Consider the following 27,734-nt stretch of genomic DNA (forward strand, 5'->3'; position numbering starts at 1 on the left):
GGTTCCGTGATTGCTATTCTACACTGTACACATCCAAAATAACTTCCGACCCAGCTTCAATATTAGATTATCTCGAGCACATACTTCTACCCTTGCTGACCAATGAAAATAGAGAACACTTAATGGCACCTCTGCAACCAGGGGAGATACGCCAGGCCCTCAAAGGATTTGCGACCGGTAAAGCCCTGGGCCCTAATGGGCTTACAGTAGCCTTCCACAAGGGATATCAGGACCTTTAAATAGCACACCGGAAGGCACTATTGAAGGAAATGGCTGGGGCTAAAGAAATGCCACTCTCCATTGGAGAGGCATTAAATATTACACTGCTTAAGCCTGGCAGACCTCCACAACACTGTTACTCCTATGGACCACTTCTTTGATTAAGGTTGATACCCGAATTTATGCTAAATGCCTCACGAATAGACTGGTGCTGATTCTGCCAGCGGTGGGGAAGTCGGAGCAGGCGGGATTTGTCCCAGGCCGCAGCCTCACACCGAATCCTAAAACTCTGTTTGCCACCATACAACACATATACCCTACGGTACGAGCAGTGGTTGTCTTTTTAGATGCCAGAAAGGCATTTGACTCCGTTGAGTGGGTCTGCATAATCGAGGTGCTGCACCGCATGGGGAATGGTGAAGTGTTTCTCCGATTGGTACAAACCCTCTATGCCTCTCTGACGGCTCGAGTGAGAATCAATGAGGCAGTCTCCGACCCAATATCGATCTCCAGAGGCACAAGGCAGGGCTGCCAGCTTTCACCCCTGCTGTATACACTAGTGGCAGAGCCCTTGGCACGTGCGTTGCATGAGTACCATAGCCACAGGGGAGTTTGCTTGCCAGGCTACAACTTAATACCATTTGCTTACGCAGATGACACCTTGTTACATATCCGAGATCCAGCTCACAGTCTCAGACCTTTTCTGGGAGGTTGTGCATTTTGGCGGTCTCTCAGGTTTGAGAATTAACTGGGATAAATCTATAGCATTCCCTCTGACCCCAGCCAGGCCCCTTTACCATTAGATTTCCCCCTCAGGTAGGAGACAGACTCCAGACATTACCTGGGAATACAGATTCACACGGACCCTGTGACTGTCGAGAAAGATAACTATGGGAGGGCTATAAAAAAACGAACTGAAGCAATAGAACGTTGGATCAAACTACCACTCTCATTAGCAGGATGCATTGCCATTATTAAAATGGTGTTACTTCTGAGGTTTTTGTTCCTTTTTCAAAATATCCCCATACTGTTTCCAAAGCATGTATTCTCCAAAATATGGTCCCTCCTGATCTGATTGACTTAAGTAGGAAAACAACCAAGAGTTCTTTGCCATGTCTTGACACTGCCATACGAGCTGGGGGGACTGAATGTTCCTGAGTTGGCAAGGTACTGTAGAGCAGGCCACTCCATATTTGCACACACATGGAACCATGGCCCAACAGGCTTGCCAGAGTTACATATGGAGTGAGACATGTCAGCACCCCACCCTCTACCTTATCAAATATTTTTGCCCTCTAAGCTACGACACGACGTGCTTGACTCTTTGAACACCACCACACATGCCTGGCATAGTTTTATGACTAAACAGGCTCTCCTCTTCCTATACTCACCCCAAATAAAACTCGAGTGGTGTGCATAGTTTCCCTTGGGTGGGAACAAAGGAGCAATCACATCACTGCAGAAACTGGAGGATTTTTTTCACAAGGGGGTGGTGCGATCCTGAGAATCAATTACAGAATGAGTAGAGGTACCTACACCACGTTTGCTTTACCAACACTATAGAGCACGGCATGCAATGCATGACTTCCTGGGAGATGAGTTACTAGAGCCACCAGACATGCAGGCAATCTCCATGGTCATAGAAGAGACCTCACATAGCAAATTAGTATCCAGTCTATATATGTAGCCTCAGGAGGCAAGTAGACCAGGAATAATAATAAAGGTTAGGTTGGATTAGCAAAGGTACCTTGATATAGCTTTAACAGATACCCAGTGGCAATACTGCTGCTTGCGACCCACTCCATTTCTCTTAATGGGAGGCACAGAATAATTTATTTTAAACACATAAATCGGCTATACTATACACCCAGTGGGCTGTTCAAATATAGTCTGCACCCTACAGCCGACTCCCCGAGATGTGCTGAGTGGGAGGCGGGCTTTCTACACATGGCATGGACCTGCCCTGGGATACAACAGTTATGGGTATGTGTGTTTGCGGAATTGACATACATCACAGTAGTCCAACTGGCTGTCACACCTCTCTTGGCATTCCTTGGCTATGATAGAGACGTGAACAAGGGAGTTAGGAGACTGGTGGCCATGGGCCTCCTACTAGCAAAGCGCAGAGTACCCATGAGATGGGACCATAGCCCCTTACCCACCTTAAAAGAATGGCATGCTGATATAATATGTTGCAGAAGCCAGACAGATGCATATAACAAATTAGCCCCACCTCAGAACTGCCCAGAAAACTACTTAGGACCATATCAAACATATTTAACTGGTAAAGAGATGGGTGAGCCTGAGGGTGAGAGATAGCATAGTTATATTGGGCATTAAAACATAAGCAATGTCCCCCTAATGTTTGTTACAAGACCAGTCTGGGGATGTATCGGCTGGTTTCACGCATGTCACTATTAGTAGTAATGTCGGAGGGGAAGGAATGGATGTACGATAGCCAATGGACCACAGTTACACTCAATAGGAATGTGATGTCATACTTTATGTACGATTCGATGTGAGGATTGTCGCACTTTGTTGTTGTCTATTGCAGAAAACTGTAAATAAAATTTAAAACAATAAAATAAAAACACATTGGTTCGTACCCAATTGACATATTTAATTGTAAGTCCATAGTTAATTGCACTACATGTGCCCAGAGCCTATAAATTAAATGTTACTAGTGGGCCTGCAGCACTGATTGTGCCACCCACATAAGTAGCCCTTTATCCCTGTCTCAGGCCTGCCATTACAGAGCCTGTGTGTGCAGTTTCACTGTCACTTCGACTTGGCATTTAAAAGTACTTGCCCAGTCTTCAACTCCCCTTTTTCTACATATAAGTCACCCCTAAGTTAGGTCCTCAGTAACTCATAGGGCAGGGTGCTATGTAGGTAAAGGCAGGACATGTACATGTGCGTTTTATATGTTCTAGTAGCAGAAAACTCCTAAGTTGTTTTCCACTGCTCCTTTCATAGGCTCATATAATGTTTGAGGGGTGGATTCTGATCAGAAAGGGGTAACCAGGTCATATTTAGTATGGCCAGAATGGTAATAGAAAATCCTGCTTATTTGTGGGGTTGGATTTTATATTACTATCTTAGAAATGCCACTTTTAGAAAGTGAGCATTTCTCTGCACTTAAAATACATCTGTGCCTTACAGCCTGTCTTCAATTAACGTCTGGGGTGGGCTGGTTGACAGCTTCCTTGTGCATTTCACCCAGACAACCACAAACACAGGCCACTCAGTCACACCTGCACTCATCTTCATACTGAATGGGTCTTCCTGGGCTGTAATGATGGAGGGCCTAACACTTACATTTGAAAGGCTAGTGGCCTGCCCTCAGACAATGGACTGCAAACCCCCTATTAAGATGCTGGCAGACAGACCTGTACTGAAAAGGGGAACGTGTGCACCTCAAAACCAAACCACTCTTTGAAGTCTCCCACACTTCAAAGGCATTTTTGGGTATATAAACTGGGTCTCTGACCCCACCAACTCAGACACTTCTGGACCGGAAACTGCAACCTGTCAAGAGGAACTGCCTGGCTGCCCAAAGGACTAATCTGGACTGCTTTGCTAAGAAGGACTTGGCCCTGTTGTTGGCTTGCTGCCCTGCTGACCTCTGGCTTTTCTGAGAAGTGCTCTCCAAGGGCTTGGATTGAGCTTGCCTCCTGTTTTCTGAAGTCTCAGGGCCAAAAAGACTTCATCTCTTCAGGACAATTCTTGTGAATAGACGAGCAGCCTGCCTTGCGACTGAGAAATTGCCGCACAGCTGAACAAGAAAAACGCATCTGGACTTCCCAAGTGGAAATTTCGATGCAGCGCCTGCCTTGCAACAGAAAATGTGTCACACAGCCCTACCGGATCGATGCACAGCCGAACCAGAAGGACACAGCTGGTTCCCAGAGTGTAAAATCGACCCAGCGCCTGCCGCGCAAAAGAAAATTTGATGCATCACCCTACCGGATCGATGCAATGCCTGTGATTTCTTCCAGCGCGCCCAGGATTTCCCGCATCATCCCTGGACGTCAAAAAGGTCCCTGCATCACAGTGAGGAACCAATACTGCGCACAACCCCCTTCCAGCGTGCAGCGTGGAAAGAAACGACACATTGTCTGTGCCACGTCAGAAAATCCGATGCGTACCTTATTTTTCCACCCATCTCCTCCTCTGCGGTCTACGTGCATGTCATTTTTTACGCAAACCAGGTACTTTGTGTAATCACAAGAAAACTGTTGATTTCTAAGAATTAAGACTCTTTTCAACCCTGCAAAAATTATATTTCAACTTGTGCCTATTGAAACTTTATCGTTTGACCTTATTTTATCTAGATAAATATTATCTATTTTTCTAATCCTTTGTGGTGTATTTTTTGTGGTGTCTTCACTGTGTTACTGTATGATTTATTGCACAAATACTTTACACATTGCCTTCTAAGTTAAGCCTGACTGCTCAGTGCTCAACTACCAGAGGTTGGGCACAGGATAATTTGGATTGTTTGTGACTTACCCTGACTGGGATTGTGGTCCCTACTTGGACAAGAGTGTATACCTTTGCCAACTAGAGACCCCTTTTCTAACACAGCACTTAAATCAAGCATAATCAGTGCTTCAGTATTGCCGGCACATCCGTAATACATCTGAGAGACCCAGAAGCTACGAAAGCTAAGAGAAGCCCAGATTCCATGCTATGATGTGAGTGGAAACATGACTGAGTTTGGTGTAGCAAGTTATTAGTCCCAATAAAATGCACCAGTTGTTGATTAACACATTTTTCTGCAATTTTGGCAAAAAACAGGAGAAGAGAGATGGGTCTGAAATTTTCAGGTTTAGATGGACCTAATGAGTGTTTCTTCAGTAGAAGGATCACAGTGGCATGTTTCCATTTGGAAGGAATCCTGCCAGTGGAAAGGGACAGGTTTACTAAGTTGCAAAGAACTGGAGCAGTAACCTCCATGCCACTCGTCAGGGTCCTGGGAGGGTGCTTCCGACGGTGACCCTCATTTTACCTTATGCGTTTATGCAGGATACGACATAGGTCAGAGGCTGACATAGATTTGAACTTTGAACTTAGATAGGCTTTCCTCCACCTCCGGGGGAACAAACCAGGTATCCTGGCATTCTACTTCTCTGCACTCCTTGGGAAAGGAGGCGTATATCTTATCCACTTTGTCTGTATAAAACTGTGCTATTTGATTGCAGTTCTCTTGGGATGGAGTGGTAGGGGAAGAAACATGCTCAAGCAAGGATATTGATTAAACTATAGAAAAGATCTCCTGGACAGAGTTTTGTACTAGAGGAATTTTTGGGGCATAAAAGCAGCTATGCAAGACTCTTATTAGTTTGTGATATTCTTTCAGGGCCCTTGATAGTTTATTCTGTCTTCCACTGCATAGTTTCTGTGCCACAAACACTCTAGCCGCTTACAAGCCTTTTTTTAGGCTCACAGCTCATCAGTAAACCATTCTGCAGATGGTCTAGAGTGATTGATCAAGACCATAGTCCGTGGTGCAATTATGTCTAAAGACCCATTGATCCAGTCCTCAAGGAGCCCGGACGCCTCATCGACACACTTACTACTAGGGGGATTGGGGGAGTCCAAGGAGCTTACAAAAGACACTGCTGTCATGCTGGACGATTTGCCGGTTTGATAGACCTACTATCAGAGCACGAGCCTTCTGAAGGAATGGTTTAAACAAGAAGGTGAGAACGAAATGGTCAGACCACACCACCGGCACTGCGGGTGCTGTCTTGATTTTCACTGAGTTTGCAAAAATCTGATCTAATGTGTGTCCCTGCCTATGGGTGGGGCTTCGTACCAACTGGGTGAGGTGGCATGTAGCTAAAGCCTCCACAAGGGATGAAACACTATGACAGGCGTCAGCCTCAAAAAGAAGGTTCAGATCTCCAAAAATTATAAAATTGTTGTACCGCAGTGCTAAAGATGTAACTAAGGGCCAGATGTAGCAAAGGGTTTTTCCCATTCTGGGTCAATGGGAAAATGTGTTTGTACATATGGCCCTAAGTCCTCTAAGGCAACAATAAAGCATGATGCAGTGCCCAGCGAATGATAAATCATTAGACCCGCTAAGGTGTCCGTATTCGTAAAGGTAAGTGAAAAGAAGTCTGCCTCACTGCCTTCAATTCCCATCTCCTTGAATGTGCAAGGAGAGAGCTTTTATAGATCAACGCTAACCCCCACCCTCTGCGAGGCCGTATCTCGCCTAACTATGGCATAGCCCTCAGGGACTGTCAACAAAATGTCAGGTGCCAATTCAGCCGTTAAACCGGTTTCCATAATAAATAGCACCTCTGGACGCTGATCGGTTAGCAGATCCCACAATTCGGCCTTGTGCTTTGGTAAAGGGCAACAAAGCACCCTGCATTGGGCCAATGGGATAGCGCTATAGCAGTTCTTCTCCTTAGTTAATACCGAGTGGGTAGTAGCGGGAAGGGGGTCGGAATCCCCATGGCGGCGCTGCATGCAGTGCCGCCATGGAGGATTCCCCCAGCCGGGGGAAATCCGGCGGGAAACCGCCGGACCCGGCTGGGCCACCGCGGCTTCACAGCCGCGGTCGGAATACCTAATGTAGCACCGCCAGCCTGTTGGCGGTGCTACCTCCGGCCTCCACCCTGGCGGTCTATGCCCGCCAGGGTCGTAATGAGGACCACAGTCTCTAATAAAAAGCAAATAGCCGAAATTCTTGTGTTTTTTAACATTGTTATAAGAACCTTATATAGAGGTTACGAGTCCTGCTAAATAACAGTTACTAAGGGCCAGATGTAGGAAAGTTTTGCGAGTCGCAAATGGCCCGAATCGCTATTTGCGACTGTGCAAAATCGGAAAAGGGATGCAAAAACCCAATTTCCAACTTGCAAAAAGCGATGCGAGCCGTTAGCGACTCGCAAAATGTGCGACCCCATTTTGCGACCCGCAAATAGCAAGTCGCAATTTCCGAGTCGCAAACCATATGCAGTTGCAACTCGCAAATTGCGACTAGTCGCAAAAAGCCCATTTTGCACTTGTAATTTACCACTAACTCAGAGCAGGTGGTAACCATAACCAAAGTATAAAAGGAGACCCAGAAGGCATCTGGTTTACTCAAGATGGCGGAGATATACCTGATAGCAGTGAGGAGGAGAGTCCACGCAGCCCAGCAGAGGAGGAGGAGGGGCCACAGACAGGAAAAGATATATAGAACAAGGCAGACTCTTTTTCAGCAAACTGAGGAAGAGATATACGATAAATACCGCCTTAGCAGCGCAGCCATACTAGAATTAATTGATTTACTATAACCACAGCTAGAACACCAGACTCTGCGCGGCTGCGCCATCCCTACGCATGTGCAAGTGCTATGCTCACTGCACCTCTTGTCCTCAGGGAGCTATCAGGGGGTCATTGCTGTGGCAGGTGGGGTATCTCAAAGTGCAGTGTCAAGGTTCCTCAGGGCATTCCAAGATGCCATACTCACACACAGGTCTCACTTCATATACCTACCCAGGAATGAGGCAGAAATCAACAGCACCAAGCTGGACTTTTACCGGATTGCCAACTTTCCCCATGTCATAGGATGTGTAGATGGGACACATATTCAAATATGCCCCCCTGCAAACCTGGAACATCTTTTCCGCAACAGAAAGTGTACCCACTCACTCAATATTCAGGTTGTTTGTGACGCCCATTATGTCATCACTGACATTGTAGCTAAGTTTCCAGGCAGTACCCATGACTCCTACATTTCTAGGCACAGTGGGATACACCAACGCCTGGAACGTGGGGAGTTTGGAGACGGATACCTCCTAGGTAGAGCTGCATACACTTCGTAGACATACAGACAGGTCACTGTGCACACCAACCAGGACTTTCTAACAGTGTAATGTTTGGGCCCAACAGGTGACAGTGCATATGCTCTACGGCCATGGATTATGACTCCGTTCTTAACACCCAGCAATGAATGTGAGAGGCGATACAACAATGCACATAAGAGGACCAGGAACCTTATCGAACGCACCTTTGGATTACTGAAAGCAAGATTCAGATGCCTCCACCGCAGTGGAGGTGCCCTCCAGTATACCCCCATTACAGCATTCAAAATTGTTGTCGCATGCGCCATCCTTCACAATATAGCCACCCGACGTGGGCTACCTCTCACCCCTGCAGACCCAGATCCTGAGGATGAAGAGCAAGAGCAACCACATCGCCATCATGGGGATCGGAGTATAGCTAATCAAGGCAGACTGAGACGGGAACACATCGCAAACCAATACTTTGGAAGGTACGTGTCAACTCCAACCATACTCACCTATTGACCAAAAACTCCATTTGTTAAGTGGAACAAGAAACTATTTAATTTGTGCAGAAATACAACTATTTACAAATAATAACTGTTCATGGTCATCTAAATGCAAACCATGCATGGGGCACATTGATGTCATGTGCCACATCATCAGGGACAGGGTTATGTCTATGTCCTACGGCGGCCCCTGCCAGCCTGGCTGGTCCCTGGTGGTTCTGCAGTGCTCTGCCTGGTACTCCCACTCCGGAGCACCCTAGTGTCACTGGCAGAGACACTGCTCACTGTAGAGTCCTCCTTGCTGTCCTGGGGTGTGTCCCCTGTGCCCCTGGACAGATGCTGTGCCTCCATTAAGTCAATCAAGTGTGTGATACGGCCCAGGCCCCTAGCCACATCTCCAGCAAAATGGCCCATTTCGACCTGGAGGCCAACTGTCCTTCTCGACAGGCCAGTGGTGTTCACAGCCAGTCTGCCGATTGATGTGGCCATCCTGTCAAGCCTCTGTAGAAGCTGACGGTCCCTGCGCCGCCCACCCTCGCCCTGTGACAGTAGTCCTGCCACCAGATCCCTCATGGACAGGGCTAGGTCCCCAGTGTTTGTGGCAATAACGTCAATTCTGGAATTTAGATGCTGCATGCTGGCCTCGTTGTTTCTGACAAAGCGGTGCAGCACACCACTAATCCGCCCTAATATATTGTTTTGCAGGCGCTGACCACGCAGGAGCTGTGCCTCACTGTTGGTGGTAGGTTGACGGCCGGACGCAGCCTGCAGCCCTGATCTCCTGTACCTGCGTCGCCTGCGCAGCGGTGGCTGCCCTGTGTGCTCAACTGTGCCACTCCTGCCTGTTGCTGGCGCAGCCTCCTGGAACACAGTTGCAGCAGGTGTGGACATAACAGGGATGGTGTTGGTCGTGCAGGTGGGAGTGGTGGCGGCTCCTGTGCTGTCCTCATGGGGCTGGCTGCTGTGGGTTGTGGTGGTGTCTTGTGGGAGACCTGTGGGACATGGGGAACACACTGTCAGTGTCTACTATCTGTTGCACACTTCCTAATAAACATTTGCCTATGAACTGCCTACTTGACTACATTTCCCATAATGCATCATTCTGGTGTTTGCAACCCTGAAATGGAGCTATCTTGGTTGAGCATGCCCCTGTGTACATGGTGGGTGGGGGTATGGCATTGATAGGGGTACAGGCATATCACATGGTACTCACCGGTTGATGTAGTGGGCTCAGAGGTGTCCAGATCTCCAAATCCTGACACTGCCTCCTGCTCCAGGGTCTCCTCCACCCTTTCTTCTAGGGGTGTGGGTGGTGGTACTGATGATGGTCCCCCTCCTGTGCCTCTCATCTCCCGGAGCCTTTCAGCCACCCTCTCCTTGGTACGGGAGCGGAGGTCATACCACCGTTTTTTTAATCTCTTCCACACTCCTGTGGCTCACCCCCAGGGAGTTGATTTTGTCCTGGATCTCCTGCCAGAGTTGTCTTTTGGTGGCTTCTGGCACATTGAGGGCTGCCTTTCCAAATAGTTCATCATAGTGCTGACAGCATTCGTCTGTCAGCACCTCCAGCTCCTTCTCTGAGAATTTTAGTTTTCTTTTTCTAGGAGTTTCTTCCATTGCAGCTGCTGTTCCTCCTGTGTGCAGTTCAGCAGTTTAAAATGGGTGTGGTTCTCCCTCCTCCCAGGCATATTAGTTAACTTCCTGGCTGTGATGTCATCATCATGTGCCAGGAAGTGTTTCCAGAGTGTTCTGGAGTGGTTTCTGGAGTGTTCTGCAGCACCTGCAATCAATTTACATGGTACTCGCAATTTGCGACCTCGCAAACAGCGGACTCGCTCTCTGCGTTGCGACTCCGGGTGCGAGTCGCAATTTCTACACTAACATTGTACCTGCATTTCTATTAGCGGCACGCAATTTGCGAGTCGCACTTACTCGCAAATTGCGTGTCGCTAATTTTTTCGCACCTACATCTGGCCCCAAATCACTTGTCATCAGTCTAATCTAAACTAGTAGGTGAGATAGCCCACCAGGATAAAGTATCTACTGCAAGGAGGTATGAATGAATCACAGGTTGAAATTTTGACAGTGTTTCTCAGTTGCTTAACCTACCAAACCTTATTAAATGAATGCTATTACTTTTGATATTGTTTATAGATTTTATTTATAAGTGCATGCAAAACTCGGAGTCTTACTTTCCATTATTTACTGTTTTTCGGTCTGCTTAAAAGGGCAAATATTAGGTTACTTTATATGATCAACACAAAAACAGTTAAGGGTTAAGGAGCATTACTGTGAGAGTGCTTGGTACATGTTGATCTTCCTTTCTACAGCATTTGTTTGGGTACAGATTGTGTGCTTCCACTGGAAACTAGCAGTTGTATGGCACTGTTTACCTTGTGGGAAAGCTTATATTCAAAACCAGTAGGCCTGAGTTGTTGAGGTGACAAGACAATAATCTAGATGTTGTGCCTAATTGTTTCATTGAGCAAAGTTATGTCTAATGCCATAGGTCTGATCATGTTAATATAAAAGGATTTAATAAAGGCAGTAGGCCTGGCTTATTTTTTGAGAAAAGCCTTTATGGTTGATTTCTTATACCGTGTTAACTCCTGCTGATAGGTATTTAATTAGAAGAAACCCCACAGATGCCTTTGGTAGGCAAGTATTTGGGTGGATATTTTGTTGCATGGAAGATCACTCATTACTACAGTCAGCAGTGGTTTTGATGCTACTCCCTCTAACAAATCCTTGGGCGAGAAGACTTGTATGGTGACAATCCTTGGTAGGCAGTCTTAGGAGCGATTATATATTGTTTTGTCAATTGTAAATGTGCACATATTTGTAATTTTATGACTGTACGCCTGACGGCTCTCTTATGGAAAAGCTTATAGCTGAGTACAGTAGGATTGAGATTGTTACTTAGACAAGCCCGAAATGTGGGGTGTAGCTTGACTCAGTGGCAAAAGTCATGTCAAATGTAATACCTATCACCTGTTATGACAAAATAAGTAGGCCTGGCTTATTTTAAAAAGCATATAGTACAGTGGCAAGGATTTTGTGGTGTTGGTTAGCCCTCTGTGAAAAACTGTGGAGGTAGATTTGCACTTTCCTCATTCTTTGTTAAAGGGGGTTGTATATTGTTCTGCTACCTGTAATTCGTACATATTTGTAATTTTGTGCATACTGTAATCTGTGGGTGTTTAAAGGTACTTTTTAGATATGGCACGATAACTTTAGCTGTCTGGCAGGCTCCTCTACTAAAAAAATATAATTAAAAATACATACATATATACATGGGTAAATTTCTGCCAGCCCTCTTCAGCCGCTGATATGTTTGAGTCCTATTCATATTCTGCTTCCACCCATAAGAGCACAGAGGATGGGGCAAGTCCACTGAAACCATTGCCTCTATTGCAGAGTGAATGATGGTGTTTTGTCTGATTACATGAGAACATCGTTTTTAAAATAAGTGTGCTTCAGTATCAGGAATGGATGTGTATTTTATATTTTCTGCTGTTAGGTGATCCTTTTAATTTCTTTCCTTCTGTGTCCTGCTAGTCCCCAGGTAGTTCTACCATTCTGCTTGCTTGCCTCTCATTTTATCTGCAGTGCACGGCTTACCAAACCGTGTGGACATCTTGGCTTGATATTGTTCAAAATGTGTGATTGTTTTACGTTTCCAAGATAGCCTCTATGTTTAGACATAATATATCAGTCTTTTTGGTTTGGTACAACAATGATACACTATGCACTAAACCATTTAAAGCTAGCCTTCTGGCGCAATGTTTACTGGGTGGCCATCCTGGACTGTTATTGGGCATTGTGTATCATTGTTTTTCAGTTCCAAGACAGCTGACACTATCCTCCTAAACATGGCTGCCTTGTTGGAACTTTAAACAATGATATATTATTCACAGTAGCATTCCTTTGTGGCCGCCCATTGCATTGATTCATTTTTCATTTATTCTTTTATTGCAAGTATATACTGTACATGTGTAGGTGGTGGCACTTTTTATTTTTTCTACTTTTATTCTTTTAATTTATCTCGCATTTGCTTGTTGAGTGTCGGTGCATTGTATTGTGGCTGGGTGAGTGTCTAAATGCAAGAATTGATTAGTGGGTAGAATTGATTCATGAGTGTGAGGATGAGTGACAGAGTCCATGTGTAATGAGTTATTAAGTGCCTAAATGTACTCGAGATTGAAAAGGCACTTTCAGTTCTAAACCAGCCCTATTGGCCGTGCCAGGGCTTATTTGTAATAACTTTGCAAACAAGGCAGACATAGTGAAGATTATTTTTTTATGAAACAGTTTGTGTATAAGAATTCAGTACAACTACGCTTTGAAAGATACAGACTCTGTAAAAAACTACTTTTAGCAGGACCCACCCTACAATTTTGTGCAGGCTCATTCTTCTACAAAACATTTTTCTGTTGGATACTATCATCACAGAAGATGAAAAATGTTCACATCTTTACAAAATACAGCATTTTCACTTCACTGGCAGAAGCTTATTTTGCATATACCCATTTATTTAAAGCACTTCAAGCCTGCAAGACTGTATCAGCAAGCACTATATAGAAACTAAACACAACAATGTTCTTCTCAGTTGCAGGAACGTAGACTAAATCTATCAACTTTAAGAGATTTTGCCAATGAGAAAGCTTCCAGAGAAGAAGCTACTGAGGTGAGTTCATAGTATTGTAGATTTCTTGATGACTGGGTAAGAAATCAAAATTATATTATTTATTCTGCTATAAATGTATTAAATATATCATTATTGCTACTAAATCAGCAGCCGAAATACACAAACAAGATGTCATTGTGACACTGATATTACAACAGCAGTAAAAATATAAAAGCTGCTGCACCCTAAGAGTCACCCTTATTGCTTTCTGTGAGGATTGCTTGGAAGGATATCAAAGAATTAGACAATCAATAAACTGCTATCCACGCAAAGGTCTATTTAAGCTGAATCAGCTGCAGACTATAAGGAAAGAAACTAAAAACATTAGGGGGGGCATTAAGGAAGGGGTAATTCTAGCTTTTGTTTCTATAATAAAATGATGATCTCCTCTAGAGTTTGAGGAAAACTGCATTTGAATACAACCCACAGAGGCTATGTTTGTGGAAGTTCAAAGCCTTTCAGCAGCATTCAGATCAGTTTGTACAGTGTATTTCACTAATTTTAAAGGCTATACAGATGGATACATAGAACCCTTAGGTCGACCTAAAATTTCCTGTCAGTTGCCATCCAAAGAAAGTTCTTCAAAGCCACCCCAACTATAGTAGAGTGTTAAACATGTGTGTGCCATCACCAGCTTGCTGAAGCACTAACGTTCAACAATCTAGGGTAGTAACATAGACTGCATGAAAAGATAAGAAAAAGATTAAGCTTGGGGAGAAAGGCTATGATTGCCCTAGTCCTCTACTCATAAAATGGAAGACAGGAAAATATAGTACGAAGGTTTATCCAGGAATCGGGTATTATAAAATAAAAAGTAGAAGAATTCCAGTATGTTTGGGAAAGAACACAACATACATATTTGGGAGTAAAGGTTCTTAAACACACTAAGGCATATGCATCAGAAACCCTCTTGGAATGATGTCAGCTTAAAGGAGCATCTCATAAAATCCAAGAAATCATGGTATTGGCCAGACCACTAGGAGTGTAAGGACAGATTTAACAGGTCAAAGGGAAGTAACCTGGGAGTGTGAAATCTATGGTTATGAATATTATTAAGAGGTGACAAACTAAGATCTGGCTATGTCTTATGACTTAGCTTTGTCTGTGAGATTGCCAGCAGAAATTAAATATCTATAAACATTGAACTAAGGTATGTCTTACACTTTGAAACAAGGTCAGAAAGTTGGTCACACTTATTAGATGTAGTGCAAGGGAATCTAGACTTACTTTTGTCCGTCAGCGAGTCCAGAATCTTCAAGCGGTTATATAATTCAGAGGTCCCAGTTTAAGCCAAAAGGCCTGGCCTAAATAAGGAAGCGTGAATGCAAGTTGATGACCTAGTTCCTTCGTCGAGGAATGAGGGACATGTGGCAAGATTCACTGGGGATACTTTGAAGAGGTTTGAAGCAGGGTTCACCCAGACGATTTACTTATCAAAAAGCAGATAGTGTCCAGCCATAGGATGATTACACAGCTGACCTTGTCTTGTATGGCTGGCTGCCACAGCAGTCACCCCAACCACTCTGGCTCACATCTTCCTTGAGAGCCATGTTTTTAGATGGTCCAGTGACTACTGTCCTTTTTCAGGCTCACATATGGAACTGCCTCTGCTCAGCTGTAGAGAGAAAACAAGAAATGACATACCAAGAAGCCTCCTTGAAGGCTCAATTTGCTTTGAACGATTGTAAAGCCCGGTTCAGCAGTGGGCCTAGAAAGATAGCCTGAATTGTGAAAGATAGGCAATCCAAAATGTGTACTAGCATTCGTAAGGAGTATGTACAAAGCTCTGCCTAGCGCACCTTCCTAATCTTAAACAGTTTAGAGGACACAAGCTTTAACTGACAGTAAGTTGACCTGTGCCCACTGATTAACAAAAAGGAAGAAACTGACACCTATCTATATGTAGGTAAAAGTAAGGGCTTGGACAGGACCTTCTGGAGCTGCTCTGCTGCAGGTAGGAAGTAAGTAATTGGACACTTGAGTGCCTCTGGACCTCTGAAAGACATATCCCAGCTGAAAACACCCATGAGCACTGTGGTCTCATAATTGAGGTAAGCTTATGATAAGGACACCTTTCCTTCTCTCATTGGACCAATCTGCAATGTTGTTGGCAAGGAGACAGGTTGTATGTTGAAATCAGCCCAAAGAGTTTTGACATCTAAGCAGGAATTGCCCTAGCTTGATGTTTGAGGTGACTCCAAAGCTTTGAAAAATGGGTTGGGTCATCAGTGAGGCAGCACCTGATTTAGACTTTGACAGATGAGTTACTCGATCAAACATGTGAAGGATATCACGTCTTCCTTATTACAAGTGCATTATATCATGTGGCACTTGTAATAAGGCACATGGGAATCCGTCATATTTGTGATGGGGTACCCCTCTGTCAAACTCTAAATCGGGCCCTTTCTCTTGACAGGCTTTGGGCCCTGATCCAAGTCTTCCCCAAGAAGGGTCATGATCTTTAGGCCAACCTGTAGAGTTGCTAATAAGTGAGAGTTCAGAGTGGGGCATGTGCATACAGATCTTATTCAGAAGAGACCTTCTTTAAGGATGACTACATAATCTGTATTGAAAATATTTCTCTTTTTGGGGATGAAAAACCACTCTGGAGAGAAGGGGTGCTGAACTGCCAAAGGGCAATGACTGGGGGGCTTACAGTGTCCTCCATTGCTGCCATGTGGGTATGGGAAGGGCTAATTGAGGCACGTTTCAGGAGTGCTATCTTGCAGGGGTCTTGAACTTGTTCTCAATAGCCACAAAGGTGTTAGTCTCCAATCTGGATTCCAGGGGTAGAGCTATAGAGGAATATAAGGGCTTATAGACAGAGGTTCCATATTAGAGGGATAAAAACACCATGGGCCATATTTATACTTTTTGATGCAAAACTGCGCTAACGCAGTTTTGCGTCAGAAAAATTAGCGCCGGCTAACGCCATTCTGAAGCGCCATGCGGGCGCCGTATTTAATCAATGACGTTAGCCGGCGTTAGCCGCCGGCGCTGCCTGGTGTGCGTGAAAAAAAATGACGTACACCAGGCAGCGCCGGCGTAGGGGGATATGGAGCTTGGGCGCCAAAAAATGGGGCAAGTCAGACTGATGCAAATTTTTCGCCTCAACCCGATTTGCGCCATTTTGTTCGACTCCCAACCCCCATTGAAATGACTCCTGTCTTAGCAAAGACAGGAGTCATGCCCCCTTGCCCAATGGCCATGCCCAGGGGACTTATGTCCCCTGGGCATGGTCATTGGGCATAGTGGCATGTAGGGGGGCACAAATCAGGCCCCCCTATGCCACAAACAAAATAAAAAAAAATACTTACCTGAACTTACCTTAATGTCCCTGGGATGGGTCCCTCCAGCCTTGGGTGTCCTCCTGGGGTGGGCAAGGGTGACAGGGGGTGTCCCTGGGGGCATGGGAGGGCACCTCTGGGCTCCTTCCGAGCCCACAGGTCCCTTAACGCCTGCTCTGACCAAGCGCTAAAAAACGGCGCAAAAGCGGCTGGACGTCATTTTTTTTGACCCGCCCACTCCCGGGCGTGAGTTTTGCCCGGGACTGTAAATACGGCGCACATGCCTCGGAGTCCATTTTTTAGACGGGAACGCCTACCTTGCATATCATTAACGCAAAGTAGGTGTCCACGCTAAAAAATTACGCAAACTCCATGGACTTTGTCGCTAGACGCGTCTAACGCCAAAGTATAAATATGGAGTTAGTTTTGCGTCGGAATTGCGTCAAAAAAAACGACGCAATTCGGCGCAAACAGAGTATAAATATGCCCCCATATTCTTCCACCTAGAGAAGTAGATTTAATTTTAATTTTGAATCCAGATGTACCCTACAGTGTTCATTGAACACTCACTTATAAACCCAATTCACACGGTCAAAAGCCTTTTCGGCGTCTAACAGAATTAACGACATCAGTGCTCTAAGAGCTTGAGCATAGTCTATCATTGCTATGACCTGCCTCACATGGTCAGTGGTTCCTCTGTCTGGAATAAAGCCATACTAGCAGGGGGAAACCAGTTTATCAATCACTTGGGACAGCCTAGTGGCAAGAACGTTCACATATAGTTTAGCGGCCCCGTTAATTAAAGAGATAGGGCAATAAGATCTCGGTAATAACGGATCTTTCTCTTTTAAAAGAAAAAAAATTGCTATATTAGCTGGGAGCCACAATGCTGGAGCTAATGCACTGTTGTGAACTGCCTTAAATAATGTAAGAAGTTAATTGCTGAATTCCTGAAAAAACACCTTTAAAAGTTCCACTGGAATCATATCTGGGCCTGCCGCCTTACTGTTAGCCAACAAATTCAGAGCAGCTACTATAGCATCAGATGTTATAGGCGCAGCAAGTTGACCCCTCTCATCATCCTGCAGTCGACCCAGGGGAATTTTATCAAGATATGAACTAAGTTTGCGTTCTAGCGTACTAACATCCTGGGCCTCCTGTTGATATAGTATATAATAAAATTCTCTATACACCCTTGAAACTGCTACATTTCTCCTTACTATCTGTCCATCTTTATCCTTGATCACATTAATAACACTATGCAATACTATTTGCCTGGTTTTAAAGGCAAAGGTTTTGAAGGGTTTATTTGTGGACGATCCTCTCTAAATACAATATTGATCTTGCTTTTATCAAGGCCATCCAGGGGCTATATCAGACCCCCAACGCAAGAGTTCTATTGTCCGGGGTAGGATCTGAAACGTTCAGTATTACAAGGGGCACAAGGCAGGGGTGTCCCTGTTCACCTCTGCTTTTTGCGCTTTATATTGATCCTCTTATAAGGAAGCTGCTAGATAATAAATAAATCGCACCAATGGAAATGATTGAGGGGGACGTTAAAACCTTAGCATATGCAGATCATATGGCTATAGTATCACCAGACCCAGAAACATCACTAATAGAAATAGAGAAGGAAATGCCCAAATTTGGTGAGGTATCTGGATACCTTTTAAATAGGGTCAAATGCCAGGTACTGGTCAATGAATGGGCAACATTGGAGGACGAGGGCAAAGCAGCGTAAGTAACTTATTTAGGAGTCAGGCTAAGTACTCATTTGGATAACATTGTTCTCAGTAATCTTGCCCTGTGCTTGCTAAGACTAAAAAGGAACTACATGGTATGAATAATCTGTATCTTTCAATAGTAGGACGATGCAATGTCATTAAAATTATTTTTCTACCTCGGGTCTTATATTTTTTTATGACCATTCCATTGGAGGTTGACAAGCGCTGGTTTACTCGTATGGAGGCATTAGCAAACACTTTTATATGGTCTTTTTCTAGACCTCGGTGAGCTTTTAAGTATTTAACTCTCTCCAGAGCAGGGTGGGAGGGCCATACCTAATTTCCACCTATATTATGGGGCTGAGGTTTTGCAAGTCAGTCCCTAATCATACATGATGGTCTCAGTCAATCATCAGGGCAGCTCTGCCCAACTATATAGAATATGATCTGAGGTAGTTCAGCTAATGCTGCTTTTATGAGAATCGTGGAACCAAGCTACTTCAAAAAAGTTACATTTAAAACAGTACGGGCGGCATTTAAGTTGTGTACACAAATCAAGCAGAGAATGGGAATTGGGCGTCTCAGCTATTATACCTCTTTGTGGAGCACCCCTATCCTTCCCGGGATATTTTGGGATAGAGGATGTGAAAAATGGACACAAGGTGGGGCTAAAAAAATAGGTGACTTATAATGGTCGGAAAATAAAATCCTTCAGTGAGTTAAAGGAGGAATTTGCTCTTGAGAGTAGAGACTTTCTTAAGTTTCTGCAAATTAGGATTTTTTTTACATCTTCATCCAGCAAAGGTTTATTGGGGGACAAGCTCGTCATTATGGAGAGGCCATCCTCCTAGACCTCTCCGCAGCCTTTGAAACTGTCTGCCACCGCACACACCTCCACAACATGGGAATTCGCCACAAAGCCTTAGACTGGCTCACCTCCTTCCTCACCGACCGGACCCAGAGAGTCCGCCTTACACCTTTCCACTCCATCGCTACCAAGATCATCTGCGGAGTCCCCCAAGGGCCCCCCCTCAGCCCCACACTCTTCAACATTTACATAATCCCCCAGCCAGCATCCTCCGACCACACGGAATCACTATCCTCTCCTACGCAGATGACACCCAACTCATCCTCTCCCTCACCCGCAACCCCACCACTGCCAAAACTAACCTACACGCTGCTCTCCTCGACACCGCCAACTGGATAACAACTAACCACCTCAAGCTTAACTCCAACAAAACCGAGATCATCATCTTCTGCCCCAACAAAACCATATGGGACGACTCCTGGTGGCCCACCGCCCTAGGCCCCGCACCCACCCCCTCAAACCACGCACGCAACCTCGGCATCATACTGGACCCCTCCCTCTCCATGACTCAACAAATCAATGAGACCAGGAAGACAGTCACCCATGCACTCATCAGCAGCAGACTTGACTACGGTAACGCCCTCTATGCCAGCACCACACTCAAACTCAAACGCAAACTCCAGAGAATCCAGAACACAGCCGCACGCCTCGTCCTTGGCCTCCCCCGCCACAAACGAATCTCACCACACCTCAAATCTCTTCACTGGCTCCCCATAGACAAGAGAATCACTTTCAAGATCCTCATCCATGCACACAAATCCCTCCACAACACCAGCCCGACCTACCTCAATGAAAGAGTGAACTTCCACACTCCCACCCGCAACCTCCGATCAGCCGACCTCGCACTAGCTACAGTCCCCCACATCCACCGAACCACCACAGGAGGCAGGGCCTTCTCCTACCTCGCCCCCACAACCTGGAACTCCCTCCCCACCAACCTCCGCAAAACCAAAGACCTTCTACTCTTCAGAAAAAAACTCAAGACATGGCTGTTCGAACAGTAATCCCCCTCACGCCCCCCCACTAGCACCTTGAGACACTCATGGGTGAGTAGCGCTTTATAAATTTTTTTTATTGATTGATGGAGGCTCTTGAGAATATAGCAGGCAATAGCATCCGGAAACTTTACTCGCTTTTATTAACTTTTAGTCAAGATGACTTGAGGCACTGTATAGAAAGATGCGGGTGGTGGATAGGGGCCTCTGAGACCTCATTTTTAGCTTCTCTGGAACAGGCTCAACGGACACTGCTTGCGGCTTGACCACAGGCCCAACATTATAAAACTGTATTTAATCTTTATTATACCCCTGCCAGAATCTCCAAATGGGGGAAGTCTAAAGGGATTTGCTGCCCCTGGTGTAATAGCGTGGGAGCAGACTTAGTTCATATGTATTTTAGCTGCAACAAGTTTCAAAACCTTTTTCTGACATCACAGAGTTTATGGTGAAGATAGATGAACAGATAGACGGTCTAACATCACAACTTGTACTACTGGGGATTGATGAAGAGGAGTGCCCAGGTCAATCGCAAGGTTTTTTGTTTGTGGCTATGGCGGTTGTTCGCTGTTGTATTGCCTCAGACTGGCTCAACTTTGAACCCCCAACGTTCAATTAATGGCTGGCACGTATCCTTTCCATGTATTACCTTGAGATGGACTTGTATGCTTTAAAAGGGCATGATCATAGGAAACTAGGTTTGAAATTGTGTGCTCCACTGACCCAATGGGTAAGCCAAACCTAATGGTCTCTTTATGTATGGTGCACTTGTGGTGTTTGAATTTTGAGAACGCTGAGTTTTTCTGAATTGATGTTCAGTTTTTATGTGTGTGCTTTTTTTTTTGTTTAGTGGACTGCTGTACCTTGTTGTGCGCTTAAATTATAATAAAACAAGGAAAAAAAGAACACTCACTTAAATGCTAGATTAATCCCCACATAGCTTTTCTTCTCTCTTTGTAACTTATAAGCATCAGGTACAGCAAATGTGCTCTGAGCAGGTGACAATATATTAATATTCACATCACTCAGTGTCAAAATCAAGATGACTGCCCAGATGTCACAAATCTTTGTTTCAAGCCCTCAACCATAATCTCACACTACTATAAGAACAGTTCAACATAAGTTGATTGACAGTAGACTAGAGAGCTTACGATGGGCTCTACACCATGTAACCAAAATTGACCAAAATTGGATCTAGGGGATATGCTGCAAGTGCCTGTGGGTGCAGGCACTCATGTATGATCTGGAGTGTCCGGAGAAGGAGAAAGAGAAAAAGAGGACACAGGTTGAAAAACCAAGTTACTCACTTCTCGCATGTCAATTCAGTGGAAAGAAGCACTTTCTTTTTTTCACTGCTGTGACATCAAAACAGTGAAGGGAGGTGCCTGTGTTCTATCTGGTCGTGAACTACAGCATCCCTGGATATATCCAGACAGCAATGAGACAAGGAAAAGTATATGGAGCTCCTACAACAACAACCTTTTTCCAAGTCAAAGCAGTGAAAGTGCAAGCTTTGTTCTTTACTGCTTTGACATCAAAGTAATGAAGTGCTAGGCTCATGTTCTGGCTGGCTATGATCTAGTACATTCCCACATATCTGCAGATCTGAGGGTGGAAAAGAAATATAGGTTTCACTCCTGCATTACCAACTACCTTCAGTTTCAGCTGCAGGTCTCTGCAGACACACGCAGACAGGAAAATAGAAGCCACACTTATAAGCAACTCTCACAGAGCTGCTTTTAGTGTAGCACTGGCCCTCTCTTATCAGATTGAGAGCAGAGAGGCTTGCTTCACTTTTGGGATGATGGGGGAGGCTTAGATGGTAGTGTGAGAGGGAGGCAGGATGCCAGGTACTAATATACTTTATTGACAGAGATAAAGAGAGAACATTCTCTGGGATGTTCTGGGGGTGTGACAGGAAACCAGGTAAACTTACATCTGGCATCAGCCAAGCCATATTGATTTTACTAACATTACTTGTGTGATATACAGGGTCAGATGGGGTTTTTAGTCCGCCCTCTTCATCCATTGGTGTGGTATTGTGCAATTCATATTTTTCTTCCATCCACTAAGGCATAGTGCAGTGAGTCAGCCTACTTCATCCTTCGAGTAACTGCACCATGAGTAATGGAATTCGGCTCTCTCCAACTGAGCATATCCACACACAAAGTAGTTCCCTTCATTGCAAGGACTACTATGGCAATGCATGTTTTTTGGGACCAAGAAAACTATTTTGGTTTAACCCATTTGTTTTACATTGCTGAGGGTCCAGCGGCTTCTCCAACAATAAAGTTTGACTAAATAATGACAAAGCAAAACAATCATTGACAGAGCTAAATGGCTGGTAGCCAACAACAGACCTACTGGGTTTTCCAATGCTAGTTTTATATTTGGTTGGATGTACAACATGTATTGTTGAAGCTGGATGGGTGAGTGGCAGGACACAGGGACTTTTTTTATAATTGTGGGAGAGGAAGCTAAGCCAGAGGGTGGGAGTTTGACAGATGTAGAGTCTTAATTCTAGGACTTACACCTAGTGCGGGGCAACAAATTAATTCAGGTCTGAGAGACTTCCAGCCACTGTGAATAGTGCAGGCGAACCGTTGTGCTGCAGTGTGAGGATCACACTTTCATCTCCCTTGGTTTGTGCAAAGCTGGATCTCGAAAGGTGGGAGAGTCTGTGCAGTGTTGTATATGGGTGGCAAACCATGATAGATGAACGCAATCAAATGCCATACTGGTGGGAATGTATACTCCATTATGAATGCCAAGTGCTAAGAAGGGAGGGGTTCTGGCACTGAACCATAAATCTATAATAAGTAGCAGTCACATCTAGCAGGCTCAATTAGAATGTGCCATACTTCATTGGTCAAGGAAAGAAAGAGGGTGGGGACTGTTACCCAAAGGGGAGTGTATGAAGAGGGCAGATGAGAATAGGAGGTGGGAAGCTGAAGACTGGGTGAATGGTAATGACTTAAAGACTTCCTTTGTTTTCCTCAGACAGGTTGTGTACCAAACTTCCAGTGTAGCAGGGAGGAAATAAATTATTAAAAACTAGGATCCATCAGGACCTCTAAGTAAAACCTGGTATGGAATATATTATTCAGGCAATTTAGAAAACAAGGATTATCCTATGCTTCTAAGGGACTGGGAACTCTAGAGAACCTTTCTAATTTTTCTCAGATATGGGGCAATGTTGCTGAGGAGGAAAAGGACTGGAATATAGAGTGTGGGCATGAAGTAATATTCCTAAAGTGTAGAAGAATTGAAAAAAGTGTATTGTGGACACTGAAAAGAAGTGTAATAAAGAAACATTTCCCCCTAGTGCGAACATGATTATGATTGTGGCACATGGGCACAGTTTGGTTTCAGAAGTGGCAAAAGGATAACACCATCATGGACACTCTCTTGAAACAACTTGCAGATAGACAAAAGCAATTGAAGCAGGCCATGTAACTTCAGCAACAACAAGTACAAAGTGATTGGCAGACTCTCCAGTAGGGTACAAAGGTCCATGGTTGTAGAAGATAGACATCACAAAGCTACAGTGCAGTAAACAGACGTTACTGCAGCAGTGCACTCTGATTCTAATGTACCATCATATTATTACAAAAGTATTTGATGATCCTCTCCATTATTTACTGCATTTAAAGAGTGGCCTGTAGTATTGACTGCCCTCAGGAACAATAGGACCAGTGTATAAAACTCCTGATGACTGGAGATATACATATAGTCCATCATGCATCCATTCTAAATGGTATCATGGTTTATCCCTTGATAAAGCAAGCTACATTGAGGAGAAAAGGGGCTAGGGCATAGAAACTGGACGGCAACAGCTGTGGACCTTTCAAATTTTTCTCAGATATGGTGCAATGTTACTGAGGAGGAAAAAGACTGGAATATAGAGTGGGGGCATTAAGTAATATTCCTAAAGTATATAAGAATTGAAGAAAAGTGCTTTGTTGTATTGCGGGCACTGAAAAGAAGTGTTATAAAGGAACATTTCCCCCAGTGCGAACATGATTATGATTGTGGCACATGGACACAGTTTGGTGTCAGAAGTGGCAAAAGGATAACACCATCATGGACACTCTCTTGAAACAACTGGCAGATGGACAAAAGCAATTGAAGCAGGCCATGTAACTTCAGCAACAACAAGTACAAAGTGATTGTCAGACTCTCCAGTAGGGTACAAAGTTCCATGGTTGTAGAAGAAGGACTTCACATAGTCATAGTGCAGTTAACAGGCGTTATTGCAGCAATGCACACCGATTCTAATGTACCATCATGCTATTACAAAAGTATTTGATGATCCCCTCCATTTTTTACTGCATTTAAAAAGTGGCCTGTAGTATTGACTGCCCTCAGGAACAATAGGACCAGTGTATAAAACTCCTGATGACTGGAGATACACGTATAGTCTATCATGCATCCAGTCCAAATGGTCCCATGGTTTATCCCTAGATAAAGCAAGCTACACTCGGAAAAAAGGGGCTAGTGCATAGAAACTGGACAACAGCTCTGGCCCTTTGTTTAAACATCAATGAAACATCGCACCAGATGTATTATTGAACTATACATCTACTTGATAAATTGTTGAACACTAATACAGTCACCAGGAAGGATGCTCAAGATAAAACATTACTTGAGCAGTTTGCTGAGGTTGTACCAAGTGCCATACAAAGGTTGAAGAGACAACATACAAGCCTGTCTCTGTCCCATGTAGTCAAATTAGCTTCTTCACAATAATGAGCAGTAATGGCCAAACCTCAATCTTCACATCTGTTACCAGAATTCTCCTGTAACACCCTCAATGAACTCATGAACCTGGACCACAGAAGGACCAAATAACAGTAATTTGGTGAGAACAGAAGGACCGGACAAAGTTTTTGGAAAAATGTTTGACTAGTGATGAGTTTTCAGAGTTTTATTTTTGGGAAGCGGGCTATTAGCCTAGATTATGCCCTCACAAAATAAAAACTGAGCCCATGGACGTAAGTATGGTTAGTGAGAGTTATGCTGAGGTGAAGATTCTTTAGTAAAGACATACATATGTGCATACAGTTGCGTGCAGATTGTAGTAAGTCATGGGTTACGTGGCAGTGGTGTGGGGGAAAACTCATACCCATTACCTGTAGCCACAAAATACCTAAAGAAGTCCTTCCTGAAGTACAGAACTAAAGGTTCATGGATGACCGTACTCTATGGGCCGAATTCCTAACTGTAAATTACAATTTTGAGTACGTTTTTACTTTTGAGTACTATGTTTTGGTATTCACAAACTGCACTATTATAGTAACTTACACTTTTTTAGTAATTTACAGTTTTGTAGTCAGTCCAGCATTACACATGGCCAACCACTGGTATCTCAAGGGCGAAAGGATTTATAGACAGGTCTCTGGGTGATAGGTTGTCTTTTCAGCAAGAACGAGTGCATGATGATACTTAGAAGTATGTGTTGCTTCGTGTACGACAAAAACAGAGTGGCAAACTAATAACTAAGGGATTTTATTTCCAATGGAAGTAAAGCCTAATTTTCAGAATGGTCACACTACCAGGTGGCAAATCTTTCTGAGATATAGGCTTTCAGTGGCCCATAGCAAAATTATAGGTGGACATCAGGGAGTTTGGGAGACCCTCCAATGTTTCTTTTAGCCAGTAGTATATGCTGAAAATGTACTGTGCTGCAAGCATTGCATGGAAAGTCAGAGTGGTAATATAGGGTTTCTCCTGATTCCTCTCTCAGTGTCTGCTGTGATGCAAGTTCTATTCCAGACCACCAGCTTGGATCTGATAGGACCTCTCCAACCCTCAAGCTGAGGCTGTCAATATACATGACTCCTGTAGACTGTGCCACCAGCTACCTGGAAGCCCTGAAAGGCATAACTGCTGTGCACATATGTGACATTGTCATCGTTTATTTCACAAAATTTGGTCTACTATCAGAGATCCTCACCTGTAAGGGGACAGGTTTTATGTTTCATTTGTTGTCTCGAATGTGCTGGGTCTGGAGGATTAAGCACCTTAAAACTGCCTTTCACAAGCGGGAAACAAATGGTCTGGCAGAAAGATGTAACAAAACAAGGCCATCAGGCATATGCTCAGAAAGACTATTCAACCGAATTTTAACGATCGGGATAAGGTGTTTCCATTAATTTTATTCACTATTTTCTGTACATCTCAATCCTCCCTGGGCTTATGATTCAGACAACGAAAAGTAACGTGAATTATGTGACAATCATGCTGGGGTAAAGTAGGTGAAATAAAAGATTATAGGAAGTCATTTTTTGTAGCGCAATAAAATGTAAATATATGTAACTTATGAAATGTACACATTAAGCAGTTAGCAAAGCAAAAATGAAACTCATTTTTTCATAACTCTGAAGTGTGATGGAAACAAGCTTTTAATAGGATCAAAACAAATTAAGAAACTTCATTTGGCAAAGCACAAAGGATACATTTTTACTGAAACCCGATTTCCACACATTATCATTTGGGGATACAACTTGTATTTACTTAAAATAAAAAAGTCAATAGTGCAGGATACAATAATGTTTCTTTCATTTTATGGCATGCTTTTTTGGGAACATTGATATTTCTTTATCTAAAATGAAAAACATCTAGTTGATAAACTGTCAAGCTGATGCTTGCTGACAAAAGTATTATAATTCACTCTTGAGTTTGACAGACCTACACGTGATTTTTCTTGTGGCAAAAAGGGGCTTTATAATATGCTTCTATTTCATGACTTTAAGAAGCATTTCAACATCTATATTGATTACACTTCTGATGACATAATTAAAGCAGTTTGAGACTCAAGCCAGTAGAATTTATAGTGTGAGCTTTGCTGTATGAGTACTTATAATGTATCTTGCTAAATGTTTGACAGGCTACTGCTAAGGACCAAGACTGGAAAATGGAAGAAAGAGGAATATAAACATAAAATGTTCTATAAAATTTCAAAAATTAAAGGGCAATGTCAAATTCCAAACCCAGGATTTTTTTAACCGTCTCTAGTACCCAGGATTTTGCCAACGTGTTCTTGGAGAGGGAGCAACTTTAACATCCTTGATGAGAGAGAGAGGCTTACTTGACACATAATTAAACTAGAGCTCCCTGTTAAATGTGCCTCTTCTGATTCTGATTGATTTGTTTATAGCCAATTTAGACACATATTAGGCTCTAAAATGTGTTATTAGGAAGATTTACAAAATGATTTCAGGGGACAACTTGCACGGCCCTCGTCCCCCAAACCTTATTTGAACAGTTACAGCTCACTAGCTTTGCACTCTTACTGTGCATTCTATGCTGTTTATCCTTAGTATTTTTATTGCACCACAATCTCTAGTCACTGTTTTCACAACTACGCTTTGTTACCCCTCCACCAAGTTGCAACTGACCATGGCGCCCACTGAGGAGTATTTGGCACAAAAACCTGCTCCCACCACTGCATGCATCCCTAAGGAATTGGCACCACAACTGTGGCATAATGGTACCCAATAAAACAGGATTAAAAAGGATCCTGTGTGGAACCTTGGTTTCCAGTGCTGGAAAGTCAGGGGACCCCATCAGATCCCGGTACCGGCAGCCATTCCTGGGCCGGATCCGGGTCTAGCTGACCCATGGAAATAGGCAGAATTTGTCCTGGTGTCATTTTC

Source organism: Pleurodeles waltl, chromosome 2_1 (assembly GCF_031143425.1).
Source record: "Pleurodeles waltl isolate 20211129_DDA chromosome 2_1, aPleWal1.hap1.20221129, whole genome shotgun sequence".
In the NCBI taxonomy this organism is placed as follows: domain Eukaryota; kingdom Metazoa; phylum Chordata; class Amphibia; order Caudata; family Salamandridae; genus Pleurodeles; species Pleurodeles waltl.